Source organism: Lepisosteus platostomus, chromosome 5 (assembly GCF_059453375.1).
Source record: "Lepisosteus platostomus isolate fLepPlt1 chromosome 5, fLepPlt1.hap1, whole genome shotgun sequence".
Classification (NCBI taxonomy): Eukaryota; Metazoa; Chordata; class Actinopteri; order Semionotiformes; family Lepisosteidae; genus Lepisosteus; species Lepisosteus platostomus.
This window is the reverse complement of record NC_142615.1, coordinates 9,687,252-9,696,437: the sequence shown is the minus strand read 5'-3', so window position 1 is coordinate 9,696,437 and position 9,186 is coordinate 9,687,252. Positions and strand designations below refer to the sequence as shown.

Sequence of the window (9,186 nt, the reverse complement as noted above, 5' to 3'; positions counted from 1 at the left end):
TCTCGTGTATTGAACCCGTGTGTGTGCGTTGTTAGTTGTTCTGACGATTGATTTTCTAAAAGCCACAACGAACCACCTCGTGATTACTGCCTCAGTCTCAGTAATTGTCTCAGTAAACCCATCAAACCTCTACACAGCTAAGGAAGAGTAGCTCGGAAAATACCCGACTCAACAAGCGAGTGCGTTGGTTGCTCTTGCTCTTAATGCAAGGAGCTGTTTTTTATTTTGCATTAATTATTATTAACCAGAAACAGCTGCACAACTGGTCGCATTTGTGATTGTCACTTCTCTGCTTCAGCAAGGTCAATAAAAGACTCTGAAAGTAGTAGAGAAAAACTGAATTAAAATCATATTAGCAATTCTGAGCGATATCTGCATACAGGCAATCCAATAAGAACGTTGAAATCTTTGAATGTCATCTCTCTATATATTGCGCTGCTTTTTACTTGGAGTAAAACTATTGGATTGAAGGGTTAAAATGTATTGTTGTTATTTGGAGAAATCAATGAACTCGTGATTTTATATGTTTTAAAAGACGGTCATGCGCACAGAAAAAAGACAGTGCTGATTATTTTTCTGGAGACGGAGCACTGATGACCTGTCCGAGCCAATTGATAAAGCCCACCCAGTGGATACTCTAGCAGAACGTGGAAGAACGTTCACCATTGTAACCAAGGCAACCACAGGAACAACATCAAGAAGCACAGTCAATTCCCCATTTAAATCTTTCGTGTAAGGTATGCCATGTGAAAGCATGAAGTAGATCCCCTGATCTCTTTTGAACATGGACAAGGTATTTTTGATGGAGCGCTATGAGAAAAGATTTAATAAGCTACTCCTGCCGATGATTCAGCATAAAGAAGTAAAAGCTTCACAAACAAAAGCAGCTCGCTACCACAGCCAATATTAAATGTACTTGGTGGCACATTACTATTTGCACTGGCTCAAAAGTGGTCTCGGCAGACGTTGTTCCCTACTTTACGTAGCGCCAAAGAGCATTTCCATTGAGAAAAAAAAAATCTTTCTTGATGTTAAACATAGAGAGCCTGCCTTTTAGAAGTTCTCCCTCTAAACACCTTGTGCAGCCTCCCGACAGACTAACAAAAAGCGCCTTTTCACCAACTCAATTTATAATACGCCCCTCAAAACTCACAACCGAATAACAATCCATCCATATATTTGTTTTCCAAGATCCATTCAAGGCAACTTGGCTCTTCGCAAGCAAATCATTTCAGGATGGAAACTCAGTTTAGTCAACTACTGGTGCATTCAGCACACCACCTGCTCTCGCTTGTCAGGGTGGCCGAGTAGTCTAAGGCGCCAGACTCAAGGACATGTGTCTTTCCAGCTGGCTTGGGTGTTCTGGTCTCCAAATGGAGGCGTGGGTTCAAATCCCACTCCTGACAGCTTCTGCTTTTAGCTCTCTTGAATTGTTCCAGTGCTACAGTGAATGACTGAAATATTAAAGCAGCAGAAGAAAGCAAGCAACTCAGTGCAATTTGTGAGTATTCTTCACTGTTAAAATGCACAGGTTTTCATACTTTTTGGAATTCGTAGCTCAAGAAGTGACTCCTGTTTCATTTTCTATTCACCAACTGGATTTGCATTCCGCCCCTCACACCTCACAACAGAATAACAAACGGCTTCATGTGCCACAGCATTCCCCTGTAGATTCGGTTTGCACTATGAATTAGGCGACCCCGAATGAAATATTTTAGTGTTGGCTCAAATGTGAGGAATTTCATGAACCCTCAAAAAGGAACGCTTGCAGAAAATGCCAGCAATTCAAAGCCTGTAGGCAGCATGAACAGACCAATTCTGCAATTTCTTTTATCGAGGGCGGTGCTTTCTGAGTCGATGGCTCTGCATTAGAAATGAGAAGTGCTGAACTCTAAACACGTTCTTGCCATAACTGCTACTCCTGCTGCTACTCCTTCATCCTCGAAAAAAGAAAAGACAGGCATGTTTTGAGTCTCAAAATGATCTTCTGGATCCACAAGAAACATGTAAATTTGATTGATTCCGCAGTATTTTGGATGTACTGTACTTATAACTTCCATCGAAGAGAGATTTCATCAGTTGCATGAAATTGAAACTTCCGACTTTTTGTCTGGTATTGAAAATATGTTAAAAAAAAACCATAAACAATTTTCTAACAAACAACTCATGAATTATTGCCAGGATCTATATTTAGCGTTCGGTGGTGATAACACTGCTTATATTGATTGAGTAGAAATCTATGATGTATTGACAGCTTTATCTGAAGCGAGAAGTCCTAGAACGCCATCTATGAAGTTTTAGGATTCATACCAAGAAATGCCTTTTGTTTCCCACCCCAACTGCTGCTTTTGCATTACACATTATGTGAACGTTACCAGTTTTGGTAGCTTCTGGGCATGATTAAACTGAAACTGAAACTTATTATAAAATTCTTAAATCAGGACTAATTTTAATATCAAATGAAATTACTATAGAAGAAAAGGTTTAACTGAAATATGATATGCAAGCCTGAAAAATAGAACAATTCAATTTATACATATGCAGCCATTCAAAGTGCCCGGTACAGACACGTACTGGAGGTAATTGGCTACGGCGTCGCGCATTTTGGCGGAATATGACGCAAGATGACGCGGGGTACCGCGGTACGTGATTGGTTGACCGACAGGGGCACTCTTGGTCTGTTGGTCTGTCGTAGAAAAATTTACTGTAAATGTCTTTACTGTGCCCGTTGTAGTATTGAATATTCATATGGAATTTTACCACTGAAGGGAAATCTTAATAGCTGAGCATAAAAAGAATAGGAGCATACTGTAAGGCGTGTGAAGGCCATAAACAATATTAATTTTGGAACATAAACATACAGTATATGGCTGGTCTCGGTTCTTTAAAGAAAACATACACGAAACATGGTTTCATTATGACCAGAATCGGTCTTGAGATATTTTTAACTTGATTTACAGTATTTGAGAGGTATGTCTTGACACCGATACTACGTAAATACTGCTCACGTATATGTTTCTAGGTTTATATTATGCATTTCATACGGTCAAATTACTTTTGAGCATCTGATAAGAAGCGCAAAACGGTATGCCCAGGGCGTTTTAGTTTCGTTTTGTGCGGGGACTCTGCTTTAACTATATCGCCGTGGATTGATTAGAGATATCAAGTACATACAAGTCATTTTTTAAATGTTGTAGTTCGTCTTGTAAAAATGTTACGAGTACATCACCTGTGAACAATTGCACAGGTTCTGTTTCCATATTGCGGATTTTGGTTACGTAATATTATTTTCTAATTTCACGTTGTGAATATATGATTTGGGCAAACAGAGCCGCAAAGAAGTACATTATGGGTTGTTTTTTTTTTTTTTGCAGTTTTATCTAGAACAAGCGATGCTTAAACCTTTGTCTGATTCTTGTGAAACTATCCACACGAGAGTTACCTAGGAGTTGACATCAGTGATGTCACTGATAGGATGTTTCTAAAAATCCATCCACTGTAAAACGTCTTCTCCAGTTGTCCTGCATATGTATTTGCTAATGAAGCTGTGTGTTCTGAGCCTGGTTCTCTACATTTCTGTATGAACCAGCTTAGAGGGCTAAAGCCAGCCTGTGTTTAAATTGAGTGTAAGGTAATTTATGCTTCTAAAGTCATGGTCAGCATTTATTATTGTACTGTGCTGTAAACTTGTTCTGTGCCTAATTACATTATTTTATAGCTTTATCAAATCTGTACATTGTCTGTCGATAATTTTTCTGTAGTGCTTTTTCAGCCCTCAGCATGTGACTGCGCTGGCAGCGCTGTGGGTTAGTTTGCTGATTCCCATGTTATACGGTCTGTGATTGAATCCCATGTAACTATGACTTTATTTTTTAACAAATATTTCTTTGAAAAAATGAAATGTTTCCCTTGGTCAGAGATTAAATAAAACCTCACTCGCACCAAACAAATTTATATTTCTAAATATCACAACATGATCGAATTTAAGTATTTTTAATAACAATGAATAGTCACCTATGCGTTACAAAGTAAACATTTATATTGATTTGAATCGCGTTTTGATTTAAGTCGTAAACGCGTGTTTAAATATATGTGTTTAAAGGCGATATACTGTATAAAAGCACTGATTCTTATGGAATGTGTTCCGCCGGGGATTCAAAAAATTTATTTTTTTTAATCGCGTATCTTAGGAAAATCTCAGTATTACTTTGTTCATGCACAAACAGTGGCATGTTACATTTTTAATTTGGGTGTCTCCTCTTGCCAGAAAGCTCTAAATTGCATTTTGAGTGCGGGTTTTTGACTTTTTCTAAATTGCAACCCATAAATAAACTGCGACACTTTAAACTGCGACACTTATCATTCAACCAGAGCTCGAAATACCACAAGGACCCTCAAGAGCACAGCAAAGACTGTATTAAAAGACTGTATCACACCTAAAGAAGACTATTTTAAATTTCTTGGCGCAGTTCATTCCATAAGAATTGACTGAGCTCCGCTCTGTACCACGCAATGATCCCCCCAGAGTCTCAGTCCCGGGTTATTTGGGTTTTTAGACAGAGGGTAAAAAACTCTCTCTCTGGCTTGACCTCCCCCTCCCTGTGTATTGTCTGTTTTTTTGTTAACAAGGCTCGCCAGCTAATATGAATCGAAACCTGTCTTTCTAGCTTTTAAAGTCGTGCGAAGTGTAAGCCACAATTCAAATAGAGAAAAAAGAGCTGACTGGCAAGATTTAAGATGTGGCTGTCAATGTTGGATTAAAAAAAACACATTGCCAGACGTTTGTTGCATTGCTTGAAAAATAACTTTATTTCGAGAGACTGGATAAGTATTTCAAGTGTTTTTTTTAACTTCCTGAAAAACAACTAATAATTTAACTATATGTGCAAACGTTTTATGATAAGTCACTGTTGTGAATGTCTGTGGACATGTGCTGGCTGGACAGTAGGCTCTACTGTACACAGAGAGGGGCGGGAGGAGTGGACAAGCCGGTACATACTCTTAGAGTTTGATTAATAGGGAATATAATACAAACGTTGTTTGGTGTTAATGTGTTGTTAAGTGTGAATTTGTACCTGTTTCCCTGAGGTCTGGCTTTTTTTCTGGAAAACCATAACTCTGGTCTTGTCCAGATTGACTGTCGGCGCCCAGGTCTGACAGTGCTGCTCCAGCAGCGCCAGGTTCTGGCGCAGCCTCTGTTCTGTGGGCGACAGCGGGACCAGGTCGTCTGCAAAGAGCAGGAACTCGATTTCCATAATTAATGCAGATCAGTAAATCAAGGGACAAAACAATTATTGCGCCCGGCTCCTCAATGGGCTTTGACGTGCTAATGCGTTGGTTTAACAGTCCGGGTGTGGCAAGCCTCTAATGTCTCCAGACTTCGGCAAGAGGCACCCACCTTTCATTGGAAGCCAATGAACATTCTAGCCGTACATGTGAATATAGCATAAATACACAAAGGGATTGGGTGAGCTCCCATCACAAAAAAAACTGCGAACCTGCACTACAGCGACCACAGTACAGTATGGAGACCAAGACCTTTTACGGGAAGAGACGGGGTGCTTCTGCCGCCCCAGCTTCCAAAGAGCGAAGGGTAAGCAAATACAGCAGACTTCATCTGAAATACGTTATTACAGCGTATATTACAAGGTATTATTGCCGTTTTGAATTTTAAATTCAATTATAATTATTTCTTTGTAGCCTGTTCTTCAAGAAAACACCGCACGGGCGAAACGATCTACCACCAGGACAGTAAAAAAGAAAGCGGTAAGACGGAAAAAAAGAAAAGTTTATTTTGACTTCTGTTCCGCGACTGATGAATACTACTGTGTGACTTTATTTCTTACATGAATTATGTTATTTTGCCACAGGCCGTGGGTCTCTGCTCTCGGCCACTGGCCAGGGTGCCAACCTGTAGAAGCAGCACCTGTGTGGAGACATTTCGGCAGCAGCGGGAGCAGTACGACGCATTACTGGGGAGGACTGGGAGGCTAGAGACACTCCTGAAAATGCAGAGGAAGGAGACAGTATGTTCCAGCAGTCAAACAGTTGAGCAGCTGTCTCGAAAAGTGCCTCTCCCCGCCGCGCAGGTTGCAATGCCTGGCGGAAGCTCTGCCCCCCGCAGAGCACACACCGCCTCAGTACACTCCATCCCGGCCTCTCCGTTCACCACCGCATGGGAATTGGTTGATGCTGTCCCCGTCGTCTATCTCCCCCCAGGAAGCACAGCAGAAGTCACAGACGCCAGTGGGAAAAATAATTCTCCCAGATGTCCAACTGCTACCCATCACTCAGGAGATGGAGGGAGGGTTGTACTTGCAGTGCATCGGCATAGACGGGAAAACAAGAGCCGACCGCTACGCCACCCTCATGTTTCGAAATCTTGTGACTTTTGAAATTTACTGGGGGTGGACCACGTCTGTAAATTTTGATGGGTCCAGAGGCAAAAGTGCCTTGCCTTGCAATCTCCGGGAAACCATTAGTAGCATGGTGAATCGGAGATTCTCAACCCTTACTTTGTGCGACTGGAAAATAATTCGTGATCGGATCAACGAAATGCTTCGTAGAAAGAGGTGCTCTTTTCCTCTCGTCTAACAGTCTGTCCACAAACACAACATTCCTGTTAGACAAGAGGAATGTAAAAAAACAATTACTTTTGTCAATGGAAACCTGTGTGTTAGTGTCTCTCTCTGCTGGATGTCCCTCTCACTCTCTGCTGAATGAATAAAAGCATTTTTATTAAAAACGCGTTTGCGTTTGTCTGGTATTTACTTTTGTCCCTTTTAACTGTTTTTCCCATCTACGTTTTTGCTTTGAGATGCCACTTTTAAAGGTGATATGTAAAATAATGTTTTTTATTATTGTTATAGAGAAACATGATCAGATTTTCCCTGGTTCAGAAAAAAAAGATCTAAAGTGCTACATCTAACTTTCTTAATTCAATGTATTTAAAGCAGTGAACTACTGTAGATGTAACATAACACTCAGAAATACAATCGAGAATAGTTTTGTGGTGTTTGTTTAGATGAAATGTTCCTAAAACGTATAACGTAACAAAATTAAAGACGATTAAAATCTGTAATCTTTCCACTTGTACTGTATGTCATCGGAAAGTTTCTGCTTTGTGTAAGGATGGTATCAAAAAGTAATCTTAAGTGGTGAGAAAGCTGTGCTCAATGTATTTAAGGGACTTAAAAGTTAAAGGAGATGCTTCATATTGCTTGACTAATTTTAAAAACTAAGTTATAAATGCAGACGCTCCCTCGGTGCCACGCCGGGTGTAAAGATCAAAATATACATTCGTCCCGGGCAGAGGCCGAAGAGCCCGGCTGGGGTGCGTGGGGAAGAGCAGGACAGGAGTGAAAGTGGTCAGGGCGGGGTTAAGGAAGGCGTACAGTCTGGGCAGGTATAGATTACACTTTTCTAAAACGTATTTGAAAAATAAAAACGATTACAATCTAATCCTTCCACGTTTGATCCCAAAATCCCAAGAAAAATAAATCTAAACGGGTAGAAAGCTATGCTGAAAGTTTATTAAGATACTTAGAAGACAAAAATACTGTATCAATTTATGTTGCATTAGTCTGATTATGATTAAAAAAACACATAATAAAAAATGAGTTTGCGATTTATATCAAAACACGATTTAAATCAATATAAATGTTTATATTGTAACGCATACTGTCCAGCCTCCATTTCTCTATAAAAATTTACTCTATTACACACACACACACAATAGAAGCAGGAAGCAGAAGCAGGGACCGTTATCAGAAGGGAAGAAGGTGACTATTCATCATTATCAAAAATGACTTGGAATCGATCATGTTGTGATATTTTGAAATATAAAAGTCAATTGATTGTCCATAATATTGCTATTCTATTTTTTCGAAGAAATGTTTGTTAAAAGAAAAGTCCAGCACCAGCTGGATTTGAACACACAGCCCGTGAGTTGGTAATCGAGCACGTAGACCAGTGGGCTACAAGGGAATTCACATGAAGAGAGAGGCGAAACAGCCCTACGCAGCCCTGTCGCAGTACACGACTATAATCATATCGTTATTAATTTCTTTAGATACGCGATTCCATATTATATTCCCTTTTAATTAAATTCTAAAAGTATGCTTGTTGACTCCGGTATCACGTTAGTTAAAGACTTCGATGCTTAAAATGTTTAGGGAGAAATGGAATACTGGTGTGTATGTTTTCTTTAAAGTACCGAGACCAGCCATATACTGTATGTTTAAGTTCCAAAATGAATATCGTTTATGGCCTTCACACGCTTTGCAGTATGCTCCTATTCTTTTTATGCTCAGGCACTAAGATTTCCCTTCAGTGGTAAAATTCCATATAAATATTCAATACTTAAACGGGCACAGTTAAGACATTAAATATACATATACATACTGTATACAGTACAGTTTGCATACGGTGATATGTTTATGCTCCTAAATCAATCTCTTTTATGAGCATGTGAAAGGCATGGTGAATCGATTCTCATAAATTACTGTACTTTGCATGATTGGAAACAAATGCGTGATTGCGAAATGCTGTGGTGTTACTTTTACAAAGACGGTCAATGAAAAAATGAATGTGGACCAGGGCAATACTTTTGAGTTTACACTTACAGCTTGTCCAAGGTCATTCATTATTAATACTATTAGTAATATCTTCGTTAAAGACTTTGATGGCGACAGCTCAAACACGAGAGGTTGAGCTTTATTAGCTCCACCTTGCGGAAATTCCGGATACTATTATTTTGCTTGCCGTATTATAGGAGAATTTACGGTAACTAGGGGTATTTACCGGTAACTCGCGGTAGACTGCATACAGCGCACCGGAAAATAATGCGGTATCGCCCTCGCATTTTGAATGGCTGCATCTGTATGTGTAGCAATCTCTCTCTCTCCTTCTCTTCCTGGTGATCTGAAGGGCAGGACTTTGTCCTCTTAGTGGCTCTTGATAAAATATTTACTGGGTTCAGTTAATGATTAGGATGGTTTTGACCATCATGGCCTCAGAGATGTTCTTGATTTTGCCTGTAACAGTTGAGGAAAGGAATTCTAGTTCGCACAAGCAACAGGAACATTATTAAAGTGTAGCTCGGGGTGAGGAGTGTCAGACTGTCCTTAGACCTTGATCTAGCAGTGGTTTAGCACTGTGAAATATTTTGCAGGGCCTTTTCCATTC

The 9,186-nt window shown here is 39.9% G+C and overlaps 1 non-coding gene across 1 annotated transcript; it reads left to right on the top strand.

The window, feature by feature from the left end:
* Positions 1 to 1,293: 1,293 nt before the first annotated feature.
* Positions 1,294 to 1,406, top strand: trnal-caa (transfer RNA leucine (anticodon CAA)). The gene is made up of 2 exons: positions 1,294 to 1,331; positions 1,361 to 1,406. It is a non-coding gene; the product is annotated as a tRNA-Leu (tRNA).
* The last annotated feature ends 7,780 nt before the right edge of the window (positions 1,407 to 9,186 follow it).